The sequence below is a fragment of the Rhinatrema bivittatum genome, chromosome 4 (genome assembly GCF_901001135.1).
Source record: "Rhinatrema bivittatum chromosome 4, aRhiBiv1.1, whole genome shotgun sequence".
Taxonomy (NCBI): domain Eukaryota; kingdom Metazoa; phylum Chordata; class Amphibia; order Gymnophiona; family Rhinatrematidae; genus Rhinatrema; species Rhinatrema bivittatum.
Window position 1 is genome coordinate 359,119,360 of NC_042618.1, and position 18,854 is coordinate 359,138,213.

At 42.6% G+C, this 18,854-nt stretch overlaps 1 protein-coding gene across 1 annotated transcript in view; it reads left to right on the top strand.

Moving 5' to 3' along the window:
* The window catches only part of ATP2B2 (ATPase plasma membrane Ca2+ transporting 2), a 1,801,891-nt gene that overhangs the window by 136,995 nt on the left and 1,646,042 nt on the right, over positions 1-18,854 (top strand). Inside the window, exon 2 of the mRNA XM_029600768.1 lies at positions 15,097-15,168. The gene's annotated coding sequence lies outside the window, so the exon portion shown is untranslated. The remainder of the gene's footprint in view (positions 1-15,096; positions 15,169-18,854) is intronic.

The following is an 18,854-nucleotide window of genomic DNA, read 5'->3' on the forward strand; positions in this document are numbered from 1 at the left end:
CTCGTGAAGTTACGTCAGGATAAGGGAACTATGATCCTGATAGCACCTCACTGGCCACGCCAAGTGTTGTTTCCAATACTGCAGGATCTCTCCATTCGCAGGCGCATTCCCTTAGGGATGGACCCACTCCTGATCACTCAAAACGACGGGTGCCTCCGTCATCCCAATCTTCATGCCTTGTCTCTGATGGCATGGATGTTGAAAGGTTAATCCTTCAGCCACTTAACCTTTCTGAACCAGTTTCCCATGTCTTGATTGCTTCGCGGAAGCCTTCCACGAGAAAAGCTTACTCTTACAAATGGAACAGGTTCACGTCATGGTGCTCTTCTTAGTCCCTTGACCCCTTTACCTGTCCAATCACGAAGTTTTTGGACTATCTCTGGCATTTATCAGAGTCAGGTCTAAAAACTTCTTCCATTAGGATGCATGTCAGTGCGGTAGCCGCCTTCCATAAAGGTATCGGGGATGTTCCTATCTCAGTACAACCCCTTGTAACACGTTTTCTAAAAGGCTTGCTTCACCTCAAGCCTCCACTGTGTCCTCCGGCCCCTTCTTGGGACCTTAACCTAGTTTTGGGTCAGCTCATGAAACCACCATTTGAGCCTCTTCACTCCTGTGAACTTAGATATCTCACATGGAAAGTGATTTTCCTTTTAGTAATCACTTCAGCTCACAGAGTTAGTGAATTACAGGCCCTAGTTACCTATCTGCCTTACACTAAACTTCTGCAGGACCGTGCGGTACTCCGCACTCACCCTAAATTTTTACCTAAGGTAGCCTCGGATTTTCACCTCAATCAATCCATCATACTACCTACCTTTTTTTCCCAGGCCCCATTCCAACCCAGGAGAGAGCAGGCTCTGCATACCCTAGACTGTAAATGGGCTCTAGCATTCTATCTAGACCATACAGCTGCCCACAGGAAGAGCTCTCAGTTGTTCGTCTCTTTCCATCCTTACAAATTAGGGCAGCCTGTGTGTAAGCAGACTCTCTCTTCCTGGTTAGCGGACTGCATATCCTTTTGCTATCAGCAAGCGGGCATTCCATTTCAAGACCGTGTTAAAGCACACTCTGTGAGGGCCATGGCAACTTCAGTAGCACACCTACGATCGGTGCCGCTTCCTGACATTTGCAGGGCTGCCAGCTGGAGTTCTCTCCATACTTTTACAGCCCACTATTGCTTGGACAATGCCGGAAGACAAGATTCTATCTTCGGCCAATCTGTCCTTTGTAACCTGTTTACAACATGACGTACCAACACCCTTCTGCTTGCCCGGTAGGGTTCAGGATGCCCTCTACCAAATTCCACCCCAGTTGTTGTGCCTGTTGCACGCCTTTGGGTACATTTGGTGCATGTTCGGACATCCTCAGCTCGGTTCTCACCCTTATGTGAGGACTACCATCCTGCTTGTCCTGTGAGAAAGCAAATGTTGATTACCTGTAACAGGAGTTCTCACAGGACAGCAGGATGTTAGTCCTCACGAAACCCGCCTGCCGTCCCACGGTGTTGGGCTCGTAACGTTTTATTATTTTATTTTTCGGCACTGCCTGTTGCTTTGTAACAAGACTAAAGAGGGACCCCTGCTGGCTGCAGGGTTAGTGCCATGCTGGGCATACCCAGTAGGGGCCAGTCAAAGTTCTGGAAACTTTGACAGAAGTTTTCCGTGATTGGGCTCCATCCTGTGATGTCACCCATATGTGAGGACTAACATCCTGCTGTCCTGTGAGAACACCTGTTACAGGTAAGCAACATTTTCTATATCAGACTTTGGGCTGGATTTTAAGAGGTACGCGCGGGCGTACATTTGTGCGCGCAACCCTGCGCACACAAATGTACGCCCGATTTTATAGCATTTTATAACATGCACGCGCATCCACACCAACATTGTAATGTAATTTATGGTTCACTTGTATATTTAGGCGGTTTCATATTTTGCTCTGACTTACTCTTTTTTTTTTGATCTGAGGAAGAGAGTGTGAGCTTACAAAAGTGGTTCAAGAAATGTATTACTGGTAGCTTACTTACGGGCCGATACAGTAAAATTCGTGGGAGAGCGGGTGCTCCAAGGTGAGCACCCGCTCTCCCAACGCGTGCCTAGGCCACTCTTCTGGGCACGCGATTGAGTATGCAAATGAGGGCCCGCAGTAAAGGAGGCGCTAGGGACACTAGGGCGTCCCTAGTGCCTCCTTTTTGACAGGAGCGGCGGCTGTCAGCGGGTTTGATAGCCGACATTCAATTTTACCGGCGTCGATTCTCAACCCCACTGACAGTCACGGGTTCGGAAAATGGACGCCGGCATAATTGAGCGTCCGTCTTCGGACCTGCAGGCCGCCGGCCGATTTAAACATTTTTTTTTAAATTTTTGATTTTTTTTTAAATTTTGGGACCTCCGACTTAATATCGCTATGATATTAAGTCAGTGGGTGTACAGAAAAGCAGTTTTTTCTGCTTTTCTGTACACTTTCCCGGTACCGGCAGAAATTAAAATGTGCGGCTTGGCTGCACATTTTACTTTCTGTATTGCGAGGGAATAACTAATAGGGCCATCAACATGCATTTGCATGTTGCGGGCGCTATTAGTTTCGGGAGGGGGGGGGTTGGCCGCGCGATTTCGACGAGCTATTACCTCTTACTGTATAAGGGGTAAAAATAGCATGTTGAAAACGTGTGGCCAATCGCGGGCTAACAGCGCGCTCCGCCGGAGCGCACTGTACTGTATTGGCCTGTATGTCTAATAAAAAGTATCAACTTTTTTTTTTGGGTGACTTTTATTTCCTGTACTATAGAAGGAAAGAAGTCATCATGAAGTGTTCACACATCTCCTTGTTGTTTGTTCCTGGGCTTCAGCATATCATTTCTAATTAGGTAATAAAAACAGGATTGGGGCTTCTCCACTGAAGATTTTTTCTAGGAGCACAGAATGAAAAGATGCCTTCTTCGAAGTCCCGTTGTTTCATTTCCCTTTTCTTTCTGCTTTGGATATATCAGGCAGTCCAGGCACTAAAAATGTGCTCTTTCCACTGAAGAACAGGCCACAGGTGTGCCTCTGAGGCTCTATACTTACAAACTAAGCAGATGGGGATTCTGTTTGGATGAAAGGAACTCTGAATATCCAGATTACCTTTTTCTTTATTGCCTTTCACCTGTACTGCTAGGGGAAGTGTTTAATCCTCTCAGTGACTATAGCAAATGCCCTTGCTTTATGCCTTGTAATCAGTAAGATCTGCCTCATTTGCACCCTGTGGCAGTTATTGCATAGTTGACAATCAGCAAATGCTTTGAGCAGGAAGAAACATAGCTTTCATTGGAGGTGGGTATTAGGGATGTGAATTGTTTTTGAACGATTAAAATTATCGTCCGATAATTTTAAAATTGTTCTAAACCGTTAGAGTACACGATACAATACAAATGCCCACGATTTATCGTCAGGAGCATTTATATTGTATCGTTAAATAGGGCACGGGAATTATTTGGGGGAGGGTGGGAAAACCGGCACACCAACACAAACTCTAAACCCACCCCGACCTTTTAAAACAAATTCCTTACACTCCCCCACCCTCCCGAACCCCCCCAAAATGTTAAATTACCTGGTGGTCCAGTGGGGGGGGGGGGGTCCCCCCGGCACGATCTCCCGTTCTCGGGCCATCGGCACCATTTTGGCTACCACTGATAAAAAGGTGCCGATGGCCCGAAAAAAAAACCCCACCCCGACCCTTTTCAAATTACCCCTTTGCTTCTCCCACCCTCCCGACCCCCCCAAAAACCTTTTAGATGTACCTGGTGGTCTAGCGGAGGGTCCAGGAGCCATCCCTTCAATCGTGCCGGTGCCGGTGCTGGAGGTTTCAAAATGGCGCCGATCGCCTTTGCCCTTACCTTGTCACAGGGAGCGACCGTCGCTTCCTGTGACAAGGTAAGGGCAAAGGCGATAGACTGCCAATATGGCGCCGATCGCCTTTGCCCTTACCTTGTCACAGAGAGCGACCGTCGCTTCCTGTGACAAGGTAAGGGCAAAGGCAATAGACTGCCAATATGGCGCCGATCGCCTTTGCCCTTACCTTGTCACAGAGAGTGACCGTCGCTCCCTGTGACAAGGTAAGGGCAAAGGCGATCGGCGCCATTTTGAAACATCCAGCACCGGCACCGGCACGATTGAAGGGATGGTTCCTGGACCCCCCGCTAGACCACCAGGTACATCTAAAAGGTTTTTGGGGGGGTCGGGAGGGTGGGAGAAGCAAAGGGGTAATTTGAAAAGGGTCGGGGTGGGTTTTTTTTTTCGGGCCATCAGCGCCTTTTTATCAGTGGTAGCCAAAATGGCGCCGATGGCCCGAGAGCAGGAGATCGCGCCGGGCCCCCCCCCCCCCCACTGGACCACCAGGTAATTTAACATTTTTTTTGGGAGGGGGGGGTCGGTGGGATTTTGTTTATCTGCTCAGGCCTCACTAAAAATTTAACAATGTGAATTGGAATCGGAACGATTCCAATTCACAATCTCTAACGATCCGATTTTTCCCTCCCACCATCCGAACCTGATCGTTAAGACGATCGGGCACACGATTCACATCTCTAGTGGGTATACTATTGCCCCTTGGAGTTTTTAATCCGGTCTGTGTCATTGAGTCAGGTTTTTGGCTTGCTGCAGTGATAGCAGCTCATGCACAACAGACAGTGATAGTGCGTCGGGCTATACATGTAATTGTCGGCTTGTTAGATCTCCAAGAAGGACCCCCACATTCTTCTCCTGCTTCTCACTCAGACCCTCAAAGAGGGTCTCCACTGCTTTTTATTAAAGCTACATTGTGTATGCGGATACAAATTAGAGGCATTCCCTGCTCTGAAATTTGAAATCTGGTCAGAACAGATGGACATTAGAAATAATATCCTTCGGCCACTTTGCAGGCTTCTTGGGAGGGACTCCCTCTCGTTGGCCCTTCCATCTCGTCCCCCAATGTAGCCCTTGGACCCAAAAGTTTTTCTACCTCTGGCTTACAACATGAGGGTGAATCACTGGAGCTCTTTTCAGGTAGGAATTCACATTCATGGTAAAATTTGTTCCTTTGCAGGGATTACTTACATAAAAAAGGTTGAATTAGCAGAAGGTTATCATGTAAGTGATAACACCAATTATCAAGGCTTCAGCCCTATCAGTTGCTTTTATTCACAAGTTTTAATCTTGTGCTAATTCAACTCCTTTTTGAGTCTGTTATCTAGGGTTCAGTATGGGTAATTTTGTAACATTACTCCTAAATTATTTGGCAAATATACACATAAGTTATGCCAGTTTTCAAAGTGGACTTTTCGCACAAAGTCCACTTTAAAAATTATCCCACCAAATTTACCTGCACACATTTACACGTGCTATTTTTTTGTGAAACTTTTTGTGCATATGTTTGAATTTTCAAAAGTATGCATGTACAGGACCGGTGCAAGAATATTTGGCACACTAGGTGAACCTTTGGTCATTTACAGTCTCCCCCCTCCACACAGCTTAACTATTGGCAGCAGCTGCAGGACAGCGTTCCCTTCTTTGGTGATATTGGCTCTGGAACTGCACCATTTTGGACCTCATGCTGGCAGGAGTTTGCTGGTTCCAAAATCATGGCGCTCTAGGTGACCGCCTAGTTTGCCTAATGGACGCACCAGCCCTGGGCATGTAAGTGCATACCCTTCCTCAACTCCACCCACAGTAACACCTCCATTCAGGTAAACTTAAGTGCTTACATGGTATATACGTATGTTTACCCACCTATTGGGCAGACAATGTTGTAAAACGTTATGTGATAGCCTGGTGTAGTCCTTGGCTTCAGGGTGGGTGCTGGAGGACAGAAGAATCTGTGTGGACTCTGGCCTTTCCCACAAAAATACTTTATTATTTACAAAAAAGGAAACTTAGTAGGAGCCTGATTACCTAAGCAATTTCTGCTTCACCAAAGTAGGATAGTCAATATACAAAGTCTTTGTGTATTGTCTAGTGCTTCCTTTTCTTTTTTCCGGGGCCTGCATGTTCCTCTAGGGCCTAGGTATTTATTCCTCTCTCAAGGGGGAACATCCTGGGTTTTAAGGTTGATGAGGCTAGGTCCTGGCCTTTTAAGGTATTCTGGGGGTTTAAAGCATATATACATTTACAAGCCATTTCGCACTTTGCCCTCAGAAGTCCCTTAGATAATTATCCTTGTACTACTTCTAGTTCTGTATGACAGTATGGAGTATTTGATATTTTTTATTATATTTAATGAATTTTTCATTTGTTAGCCAACTAGAATTTATGATCGAGTAGCATATAACTTTTTTAAATATAAAATTAGCATAGATAAAAATACTAAAATGATAGTTTATTCATTCTTTCAGATAGAATTTCACCAAATTTGCCCTAATAAAGGAACAATCAGACACACTCTCAAACTGTATCAAACTACTGGAATGTTCCTTTTCAGTACACATTTCCTGCTATGCGGAGGTAAAAATATGACATAGCTGAGGCCCACATTTTATCACTGGTTTACCTTCAGTCTTTGGCACCGTAATAAGTTTATTCCCACTTAATTATTTGCTGTCTTCAGAATTTGTTTGAATTCAATTTTATTTTTAATGTATTAAAAAAAAAAAACCCCAAGAAACATTTCTGAATAAATCATTATAAATGGCTTGGGCATGAATACACAATGGAACCATTTGTTGACCCTTACCACATGGAAATCTGAGGAAATAGAAGCAGAAATTGCAGCCTACGGACACCTAATATATTTATTGCTTTATTTTATTCTGCCCATTTGTTAATAACATGGATTTTTTCAAAGTGATTTTGATCTGTTTATTTTAGTCTTAATTTTTCTTTTTTTAGAATAGCATGGCTGTGACAGACAGAAATAAATCCATTAATTTTGCCATGCTAAATAAAAGACCCAATAGTTTCTTCTGTTTCCCAGAGACTAGATAAACTGTGGTTAGTTTTCCTAAGCTCATTCTAACCATTTTATGATTTCAATTCTTTAAATGAAAAGAGCCCCAATTACAATGCAATGCTTACAATAGATAAATTTCCTAGGGTCTTACAAGTAAATCTCAGCAAATACTTGTTACATATCCCAAGTTATAACTGAACAATCAAAGGGTTACATGCTTTCAAATGAAAAATGTATATTACTAGTTAAATGATCATTATTTTTAGCAGGCCTACTTATCAAAGAAATTGAATAATTCATAAATTAATATCAACATGTACAGGTTAATAAAATGGATGCTATTTATGAATGATTCACCATTACATGACATATAACTGATTCACATTTCATAAATGCAAATCAGCAGTGTATACTGACCTTAATTAGAACTCAATTATCTACAACAATGTGATCTAAAAGGGAGGATGAAATGCAACAGAACATCTCCATTATCACTTTTAAGGGTAAGCAAGAGGTGATTTGAGGTTCTGGTTGGTGGAGTAAAGCGAAGCTCATTAGTCTTTTCTTGGTGGCAGAGTTTTTGGCCACTGGGGACTGACAACATCAGGTAGAATGCACAGGAAGGGTGATAGTGAGGTACAGCCAGGTGACCAGGCGGCAGAGAGAGAGAGAGAAAGAGCTTATAGCAAAAGGATATTGACAAAAAGAAAATAATTTATTAAATGGAAGGTGAAAAGGAAATCCAAGAGATGGGAAAGCCCATCCTGCTGTGGCCTTAAGAGAGGTCTGTGGGGTCATGGCAGAGCCCATCCTGCTCCAGATGGAAGAGACATCTGCGAGGCTGCTGCAGAGCCCATCCTGCTGTGACTGGAAGAGAGGCTTGCAATGCCGTGTGGCCCTCCCCCCCACAACTTTGTAGGAGTAGTGCAGTAGCTGTGCCCTCCTTCCACCTCTTTTCCAACAGTGAGGAGGAGCAGCACTTCCATCCAACAGCGGCCAAAGACAAGACCCAGGCCTTAAAGCTGTATGTGTGTATGCTTGTGTGTATGTGTGAGAGAGAGGGCACCTAGGTGTGTATGTGAGAGAGAGAGGCTGCATATATGTATGACACAGCCTTTATGGTTGTGTGTGTGAGAGCCTGCATGTGTCCGAGCTGGCATGTGTACATGAGAGAGCGAGCAAGCCTGTATGTGTGTCAGACCTGCATGTGTATGACAGCGACAGAGCCTTTATGTGTGTGTGAGATCCTGCATGTACATAAGAGAGCAAGAGAGCCTGCATATATGTGAGAGACTATATATGACAGCAAGAGAGCCTGCATGTGTCTGTGATAGCCTGTGTGTATGTGAGAATGAGAGAGATTGCATGAGTGTGTGAGAGTGAGAGAGCCTGTGTATTTGACAGAATATATGAGAGTGAGAGAGAGCCTGTGTGTGGGACAACAATTGTGTGAGAGAGAGGATAAAGATTGTGAGGCCCTCTCCCCCAATCCACAACAATCTGTGGATGACTGGAGATGAAAAGATTCCCAGGTATGGAGAGCTGGAGATTTTAATTCTATTATTTTAAATTTTTGGGTGTTAATTCATATGTCTGCTGTTCAACATATTTGAGAAATATTAGAAAACATTTGAGTCAATTTAATTGCAGGATGTTAGTTGACTGTTGCCTGCTTGACATATTTATTCTTTTTATTAGTATGGTTTTAATATTATGAATGATGTTTTGTATTTCATGACCTTATTCGTTAATGTTTTATGATGAATGATGATGTTCTATTTTTCCATTGTTGCACTGCATAATACAGTCAAGCTTACATTTCCAGAGCATGTGTGTGAGCGAGAGTGAGTGAGCCAGTGAGCATGTGTGTGAGTGAGTGAGAATGAGAGAGCTAGTGAGCATATGTGTGAGCAAGAGGACTTAGGACTCATCATTGATTATGAATTAAATTTTAAAGCCCACATATCAAAAAAGGTAAAGGAAGGTTTTAATAAATTAAGATTGTTGAAACGTCTAAAACCCTTGCTCTCACAAAATAATTTTAGATATGTTGTACAGGTGTTATTGTTTTCAGGATTTGATTATTGCAATTCGACCATGCTAGGACTTCCAAAAACAACTATACGGCCCCTCCAGGTTATCCAAAATGTCGCAGCAAGGATACTAACAAATACAAGGAAAAAAGATCACATTACACCAGTTCTAAAGTCTTTACACTGGCTACCATTTGAGTACAGAATCAAATATAAAACATTATATATGATTCATAAGATCATATATGGGGACAAGACAAACTGGCTGAACTCAATTATCAAACTCCTTGTACCCCAACGAGAACTAAGGTCAGCAAATAAAGGGTTACTGTCAGTGCCTACTGTTAGATCTGCTCACCTCAGCGAAGTGAGGGACAGGGCTATTTCAAATGCAGGGCCAAAACTCTGGAATAGCCTACCACTGGAACTCAGAGTACAGGATAACTTGAAGAAATTCAAGAAAGACCTAAAAACATGGTGCTTTCAGCAAGCATATGGAATCAATGCCAAAGAGGATAATTGAGAAATTAAAGCTTGACAGAGGGATTCTAATTTCTATTTTCTTAACTATATTTATTTTTAATGAGTAGAGTTTAGTTATCTTGTGTTTATTTTTATTTTTATTGAATTTTATTGTATTTATTCTGTTTCTGTTATATAATGATTTTTACTATGTAAACCATAAAGACAGAATCTTGTCTTTACGGTTTATATAAGAACTGCATAAATATATAAATATATATATAAATCAGTGAGCATGTGTGTGAGCAAGATCAAGTTAATGAACATGTATGTAAGCCAGTATCATGTGTGTGAGAGAATATAACAGAGTTTGTGTAAGAATGAACATGTATGTTAGACAGTGTGTATATGTGAGAGAGGAGAAAGTTTGTGCACACCTCCTATCCCTGACTAATCTATGACAATCTCAGGGTGGCTGGAGTCTAAAGTTCCCAGGTATGGAGAGCAGGGGATTTTTTTAAACCTTAGTTTTAATTATGGGTGTTATTTGATGTGTCTGCTGTTTTGAAATATTTTATTGATATTTGGAAATTAAATAAAAAGCATTGTTTTAAGTTTGTAATCATTGGATGTTCTAGTCATCAGCTACTTTGAAATATTTATTCTTTTTATGGGTATGGTTTTTACTACTATGATTGAAGGTTTATAGATCTTGATTTTATTGTTTGATGTTTAATGAGGAATGGTGATGTTTCTGTTTTTCCATTGTTGCACTGCATATGGAGTCTCTCTTGTTAAGGTTTTCAATTCAGTTTTTGTCTGCATGTTTCTAGTTATACTTTATTGTCTCTGTATTTGGTGAGGGTCTGCCTGTGTTGTACATATGTGACTGAAGTGAGGTATTCTGCTAGCATGTTTCTGTGTAGTGATCTTAAGCATGGCTTGTTCTGAGTTCCTAATTTCAGGTGTATTGGTGTTTTAGGGCCTGGTGTAATATTTGCAGTATTGCCTTTTCATAGGTAGGATTGATAGTTTGAGTTTTGACAGTTACTGCTGTTTTCATATGGGAGATTTACTATATTGTAATTCAGTTTACTTAAAGCTTTCTGAATGCTGACATGCTTTACAATAGTCCCAATACCATATGGCTGTAGGTTTCTTTTCTTTTCTTTTTTTTTTTTTTTTTTACAGAGTTTTCTAGTTGGTACCACAGCAGATCATGTAAATAATATGCACGTTATAAGTGATATTTTTTACCTTAGAACAGTGAATAGTCTTTTTTATGTAAAATCTGTTACCATAAATGCATATTTTTAAATTATTTGTGGGAAGGGTGGGGCCAGGAGTATGTGCAAGGCTGTAAGATTCGCCTGTGACACCTAATACCCTTGCTCCAACCCTGACTGTACTGGCTCCACAAGAAAAAGTAGGATTCCACTTGTTGCTATGCTACTTTGGGTTAGTGGCTCTCCCCAGTCTCGGCCATGGCTTCATTTCACATCTCTAACGATCAAATTTCCCCCCCCCAACCGAACCCGATCGTTAAAACGATCGGGCACACGATTCACATCCCTAGTAAACATACACTCTGCATCCACGGGAACCCCCTTGACACCTAACAATGGATGCAGAGCAGAACTAGGGCATTACCCATATAACTCACCATGCAAAAAAAAAGATATTCTTGTTCTGATGACATCTCAGTAAAAGCAAAACAAACTCCCTTTACTACCAGGCACAATAGCCCTCCTTATGAAAAGGCAATAATTTACCACTAATGCATATCCTATTGAGAAAACACAACAAATAAGATTGATACAATTGCCTACATGCTAGTAAAATACCTCACCTTGGGCACACACACAGAACCTACCTTTACCAAGTACAGAAAGACCACACATTATAAATATGGAGACAAACTGGAATGAAAAGCCAAAAAAAGCCACTTTGCATGCAGTGCAAAACTGGAGAAATGGAAAGAGAAATATAGCACCTAACGCAGTCCCAGGATCTGCAATAATGCACAGAAACCAATCTGCACAAAGTTACACCTGCATTATGGAACACATAACCCTATCTATGAAAAGGCAACACTACAAATATTAAATCAGGTCCTAAACACTAATACACCTCCTATTAGGAAAACAGAACAAGCCAAGCTGCTATAGATCCCCACACAGAAATAACTGTAAAACTATAGTAATAAATATTTCAAAACAGCTGATGAACAGAATAACGTCAAACAATTAAAACTCATAAAAATTATTAAAAATTGTCCAAATATCAATAAAATGTTTCAAAACAGCAGACACATCACATAATACTCAATAATTAAAATGGCAGTCAATCAAGAAAAATAAACTTAAAATGCCACCTTTAGTTACCTTCTCCAGCAACTCTCCTACTCCTTTCTCCTGAAAGCACATGCCAGGAGCAGCAGTGGCTGCTGAAGCTCTTTCCTCACGGTCCTCTTCTTTAAGGCCCACAAGTCACACACAGACACACAGACACACACAGACACACACACCTACACCTATTAAACCCTATGACCAGTCTCTGTCTCACACACAGACACCAGTCACCTCTGTCTCTCACACACACCCCAGTCACCTCCCTAACCAGTCTCTGTGTCTCACACATACCCCAGTCACCTCCCTGCCCAGTCTCTCTCTCTCACACACACCCCAGCCACCTTCCTGCCCAGACTCTGTCTCTCACACATACACCAGTCACCTCCCTGCCCAATCTCTGTTTCTCTCACTCACCCCAGTCACCTCCCTGCCCAGTCTCTGTCTCTCACACACACCCCAGTCACCTCCCTGCCCAGTCTCTGTCTCTCTCACACAATCCAGTCACCTCCCTGCCCAGTCTTTTTCTCTCACACACACCCCAGTCACCTCCCTGCCCAGACTCTGTCTCTCACACACACCCCAGCCACCTTCCTGCCCAGACTCTGTCTCTCACACATACACCAGTCACCTCCCTGCCCAGACTCTGTCTCTCACACATACACCAGTCACCTCCCTGCCCAATCTCTGTCTCTCTCACTCACCCCAGTCACCTCCCTGCCCAGCCTGTCTCTCACACACACCACAGTCACCTCCCTGCCCAGTCTGTCTCTCACATACACTTTGCTTAGAGCCCCAATGCTGTGTTCCCCTTTAATTTTGCAGTGGCAGATTTCCCAGTGCTGCTGCTGCCTTCTCAGCTGCACTGAAGCAGCAAACATTTATTTTAGAAAAATATGTCACAGCACTCAAGCCTTTCTACTGGCTGTTGGGATATCCCTAGGCTCCCGCAACCCCCCATCTGCCTGCTTTTATGGCCGCTGGGAGCTCCAATTGCCCCATCTGTAATCATCATGGCTGAGTGCCACTTTTACTTTAAACGCGGTTCTGCTGCGCTCACTGTTGCATGGGAGGGGAGAGTCCCCTCCGCAACCGGCCTCTTCGTGCTTGCGACTCACTGCCGCTTTGGGGAATCCCTATTCTATCGCGATTCCTGGTGCGGCTGACCTCTTTTCTTTGTGGCTCGCCACCGTATTTAATTTCAGCACTTATAGCTCGTGGAGGACACAGGGTCGGGCTTCTTCGCCGCCACAGGCCTGGATACTGTCACTCCTCCCAGCCCCCCTGAAACCACCCCACCCCCAGGCTATGAGATGCCCACCTTCTTCCTGCCCCACCAAGCAATCAGAGGCTTCCTCCTCCCACTGGCAGGAAGAAGGGAGGAGGCTTCCGATTGGCCCGTGGGGGCAGGAAGAAGGGAGGAGGTTTCCCATTGGCCTGCGGGGGCAGGAAAAAGATAAAGGGAAGTATAACTGGGGCTGTGCGACACCGGGAGCCACACCAGCTGGTGCTTGGCGACACATTGGTGTGTCGCGTCACACCAGTTGAGAATCGCTGTCCTAGAGCATGAGATTGGGAAAGGGAGGGTCTGCTGCAGAATGGGGAAAGGTTAGCAGCAAGCAATAATTTAATATCATGATGAAGCAGTACTGGACTGGGGGCGCACTCACTGTGCGAGCACATAAGCAGCAGTACAACAGTAGCATGTCAGAGAATGTGTGTCTGTGTCAGAGAGCGAGAGAGTGAGAGACACATACACCCATACACACTTTGACTGTGAAAGAGAGTGTGCATGCGGGTATCTTTCTCTCTGACACAGACACACACTCTCAGTGTGTGGGTGTGTCATTGTGTCTGAGAAAGAGTATGTGTCTTTGTAGGTGTCAGTGTGTATGTACCAATAAATTTTCTGCAGTCTAAAAATCTGTTTGTGACTGAGCGTGTGTGTGCCTGACACTGGCTGGCAGTGCAACTGGTTCTAGTGCAGACCAGGAATCCAGGATATATCTCTAAAAGAGATATAAGCAGATGTGTAGGGGGCCCAACCAATTTGCATGGATGGAATGAGGGCTTCAGTTCTGCTCACCCCTGGCCTAGAATGTGCTCAACTTATTTAGGAAAGATGAAGTTTATTTTGGAAATATTTTGGCTCAATTCTGCTGGGTTCCAGAGTTGACTTGGCGTGCTTTTGGGAGCTGTTGACATATGTGCTGTAGGGAAACTGCATGAGGGCATGAGATACCCCATGGGAATTCACCCCTGCTGGGGGGAGAGCAGACTATTAAACCAGGGGAGTTTGGAGGACCTGGCTCTACATTGGGCGAACTGGAGGATGAACTGGTGAAAATCGTCTTAATGTGGACACATGCTGGTTATAAAATTCCCTGACTTACCTGCCAAAATGCGATTTGCACAGTTGGGTGCATCTGCTTGCAAAATTAGGCATGCACATATGTGCACCAAGGCTATTTTATAATGTAGATGTGTATGTGTACATATGTTATAAAAATTGCTGCATCCCTGGGCGTGCACCGCTGCACACATGGTAGTGTGTGCCTGTGCAACTCTTTGAAAGTTACCTTCTTAGTTTACATCTGAGGAGTATCATATACATAAGGATTAGCTGATACAGTTTGCACTAGGCAGTATGCAAAGACTTTGTATATCTGAATATCCTACTTTGGTGAGACAGAAATTGCTGAGGTAATCAGCTCTTACTAAGTTTTCTTTTTTTTAATAAAATATTTTTGTGGAAAGGTATCAGTCATTTACCCCTGCAAGTCATAAACAAGTGAATGATTTTTTTGTTTTCTGTTTTTTTTTAAATGCAAAGTAAAATTAACAGAAGATCAAACCTTGTGCCAAGAAAAAAAATTGACACTGGCTGATGCTGTAGCTTCACCTTCTGCAAGGGGGTAACAATTATAAAAATCCTAAGACATTTAATCTGAGTACTGTGATTCTTAGAAGGTCAAGCAGGTGTCTGTGGTGGAGAAATCAGAGGTCCAAAGCGTAAAGCTCCTATAGCTCCTTATTTGGGTACCCTATATTTTGCATCTCTGAACATCACAGTGGCCTGGTTGGCCATCTAAGAATCATAGCACTCAGATATGTGTGTTTGTTGTACATAAATATGTACAATTTATTTATGAATAACCAGAAAGTGAAAACATCAGTATTTATTGTGGGGATTAAAACTTTCTCATCTTGTATCTCAATTGATCTTATCAATTTGTTCAGGTTTTAATTTATAGTGTGGGTATAATTTTTATTCATTAAATTTCAATCACATTTGAAATCATAGTTGTAAGATCTGTTTCACTTTTTTTTTTTTTTTTACTTTTCATTTGCAGACAATTAATCGCATCCATTAAGAAATGATTGTGTTCTAGAATACAGATTATGCTTACTACAGCATTATTCCAGTAAGTAGATGGGTTTGTTTTTTTAAATGTTTTAATTATATTTATTCTGACTAGATATCAATATTATAAATTCATGTTTAGCTAAGAATCTGCTGATGACAGACAGTAATACATAATTATTGAAGATCAATTTGAAGATGCATCTGGACAAGAGAGAAGATAGATTGTTAGTTAAGATTACAGATGAAAACATCAGAATAAAAATTGATTAGATTTACTGAAGTGTTCAGTGCTGGGAACAGTTTGTCATTGCTGCAAAATGTTTTTAAAATACTGTTGAATTGTAACAACTAATATGAAATACCTTTTGAGACAAGCATTTGCTGATGAAATATGAACGTGTCAGGTGTTAGTGGTCATTGAAGAGTTTTCATTATTGGTTATATATTTGCGGTTTTTTTTCTAGTAGTGTTTTGAGTATTTAGAGGATAATTTCCCATACTAAGTAGGCGTGCTGAAAGTTATGTCTGTTTTGGGAGCTGCACAGTTTATAAAATATCATATATCACCGCCCTGAAAGTATGCAGGCAGTTGCATGATTATACGCTTATTTTAGAAAAGGACTAATATTTTATTTTTTGCATTAAACAGTTGTAACATGTGCCCTTATTAACCCTGGGTCCAATATTGGCCTTGTTAAGTAACTTAGCCGGATATGACTTATCTGGCTAAGTTATAAGCTGTATATCCCTGTATATCTTGCTATTTAGCCAGTAGAGTTATATCAGACTAAATTAGACCTGCTGAATGGCTGGTCTAACTTATCCTATTAACTTAACTGGATAAGTGTGAATATTGCTTCTTTATCCGGTTACATTAACTGAATAGCGCCGCCCAGATCAGCTCACTGCCCACCCACAAATTGGCCGGCTAACAGGTAGTCAGATAAAGTGACTTATCCCGCTATCTAGTGGCCGCTGATTTTCAGTGGACTGCTAGATAGTGGGATAAGTCCTATTTAACCAGCTATCAAATGCTGAATGTGCTTTCAGTATTGGGCCCCCTAAGTTTATGTGTGGAGGCAGATATTTTATTTCAATTCTTTTTATTGAGTCAAAATCTTTAACAACATCAAGTAAACAAGGTGCATTTGTTTTTGATACACACTACAAACTGTAGATACATGACACTTTAAAAGCTTGAACCCAAATCCCACTGCCCTCCCCCCGACCCCCCCCATTAGTGAACCCGGAGACCAAACAAAGGATCCCATGTAAGTCTTGTTCATGGGTAGTTAATCAGCTCGCTTCTAGCCCTAGAGGATAATTTTTTGGTGATAGGAGTGCCAAATGTTTAAACAACCTTATGGTGGCCTGATTTTCCATTTGCATTACTGTGTGAATCTTATTTCTCCATAGTCAAAAATTGGGAGGGTCTTGTTTACACCAGTGCAGGAGGATGGTCCATTTGGCAGCTAGACAGGCTTTATGAATCAAGAGGCAGTTATCTCTGCCCCGGATTTGGAAAGAAGAGGCTATATCGAAAAACACACCCTATGGCGTAAAGACCACCATTTGTCTAATCAGAGCGGATGGATATTTATGGATCTTCTCCCAGAAAGCTTGAATGGTCACACAGGCCCACAGGCAGTGCCCCAGACTACCCTTGGATAGCCACAGTTCTCAGTACCCAAAAACCTCGCTCTATAAAGCCAGCATGGCGGGAGATATGCCCGATAGAGAGTTTTATATTGCATTTCCCGTGGGGCGGCATCTTCCGTTAATTCAGGTATGCGCATAATTAACCCCAGGAAAGAGAAGTCCGTCAAAGTGGGTATATCAGCCACCCAACCAGCGTGGAACTGAAAGCAAGTGACCCCTGGTTTTAATCCAGTTAGGGCTTTCCGAAGACATGATAGCCCAACTTTCCCCCTCTGCTCAACCTGAAAGAGTTCTTCGAGTCTATCAACAAAAGACTCTCTGATGTGCTCTTTCCGTAATAAAGAAATATAATGACTTACTTAGAGATAGGCAAAAAAGGTTTTTGGAGAAAGAGCATATTGGAGGCAGGTATTTTATAAGTGTAACAGACACCTAGTTCTGTTACCATTAAGTCCTGAGTGAACCTTAGTAAGAGCAGTATAGATTACTGAATGGGGGGAAGTTGACATTCAAATGCACCCCCCTCCCTTTGAGGATGCTGGAATGGCCATCCCCCTGCAAAGGGTTTTTAAGCAGCTGTCTCCAGAGAGTCTGGAGGCAGTTCCTTATGGTTTGCTAGCAGTTAGGAGATAGTGAGGAGTTTTCTTGTGTGGATTTTTAAGGCCCAATCAGAGGAACCAGGCCCAACCTCCCTGGGGATCCTGATCAGGGATAGGAGGGTTTCCTTTCCCAGTCAACTCACTGGCTAGTTGGGAATTTTCTTCTGGGTTGTTTTTCTGGGTTTTTAAAACGTTATTGGTAGGAGCCTGTGCAACATTTGGGCTCAGGGCAGAGGGAACCCTGTGTCTGGTACTGCTTAGGTTAGGGAAGACCTGTTCACTATGCCCTAGATGAGGACAGAGGTGGTAGTCACCTGCTGCAAGGAGGAACTCCGGTGTTAACTTCTTTTGAAGGGAAAAGGACTTAAGTTTTTGAGTTCCAGGAGGAACTGCCCTTTCCTTCCTGTATTGGAACAGGGTGAGATGCCTGTTTCTGAGGGATCCCTCCTGTTTAGAATTCAGAGAGAAAGAGACTGAGAGAACCAAGGACATAATAGAAGATCATCTAATCATGAATAAGAGCAATGTAAAGATCTCTGAGGACACATACCTGGTGTCTTCACCCCTTGGAGAGAAAGAGGATTTGTTTCTCTGAGTTAAGGACAGTGTTAACATTTTTTTTCCACCCAAGAAGGGTATTCTGGCCCACTTGGAAGGTCCGCTCCTCCAAGCCCTGGAGGGTGGAAGTTTCCCTGGCCCTGGTTCAGAGATTCCTGCACAGATAGAGGGGAAAACTGTAAGGAAAAAAGAGAGACCTTGAGGTGCAGAGGATTTTGTTGTTGCTGCCATTCTAATTTGTTGCTCATCAGCAAAGACTTTTATTTGGACACTAGCACAGTGACTCCAGCATGGTTATTGTGCTTATTCTGCATATACAGACATGTATCAAAGATAACTCCAGGGGTAACTAATGAGAAGTGTATTCCTGTCAGCCCAAGCACTCAGGGCCCTGAAAGAACTCTCCCCCCCCCTAAAAAAAGAATCCACACCTTGGGAAAGGATATTGAAGGAATAGCTAGCCAAGGGCCCAGCCCCAAAGAGACAACAAATAAGTGTATGGCCCCATCGGAGTACAGCCTGCCTCCTGGCATAGGGTTACATAAAGTTGGCTGATGTAAATGTGTATCTTGCTTATGAAAATACTTTTGCACGTACTTCCAAACACCAGTTCACAAAGACCACTACCAGTTGACTTGGACCTTAACCAGTTTACCCACAACTTCAACCATTTAACTCACACCCTTCACTTGCTCCAGACCCCCACTCAAAAACTGCAGATAAAAGAGATCAGGTTGTTATTCAAGTAAGTCTATGAATGCAAAACACATATAAAGTGTGAAAGGAATTGAACATTATCAAACAGTACAACATATCACATGATAAATGATTAAGGATGTAATTTTTAAAGGCTTATGCAGTGGTTGGACACATAAAATTAGCATATATGCATGTAAGTAGCTTATGTGTGTAGCAAGCAAATTTTCAG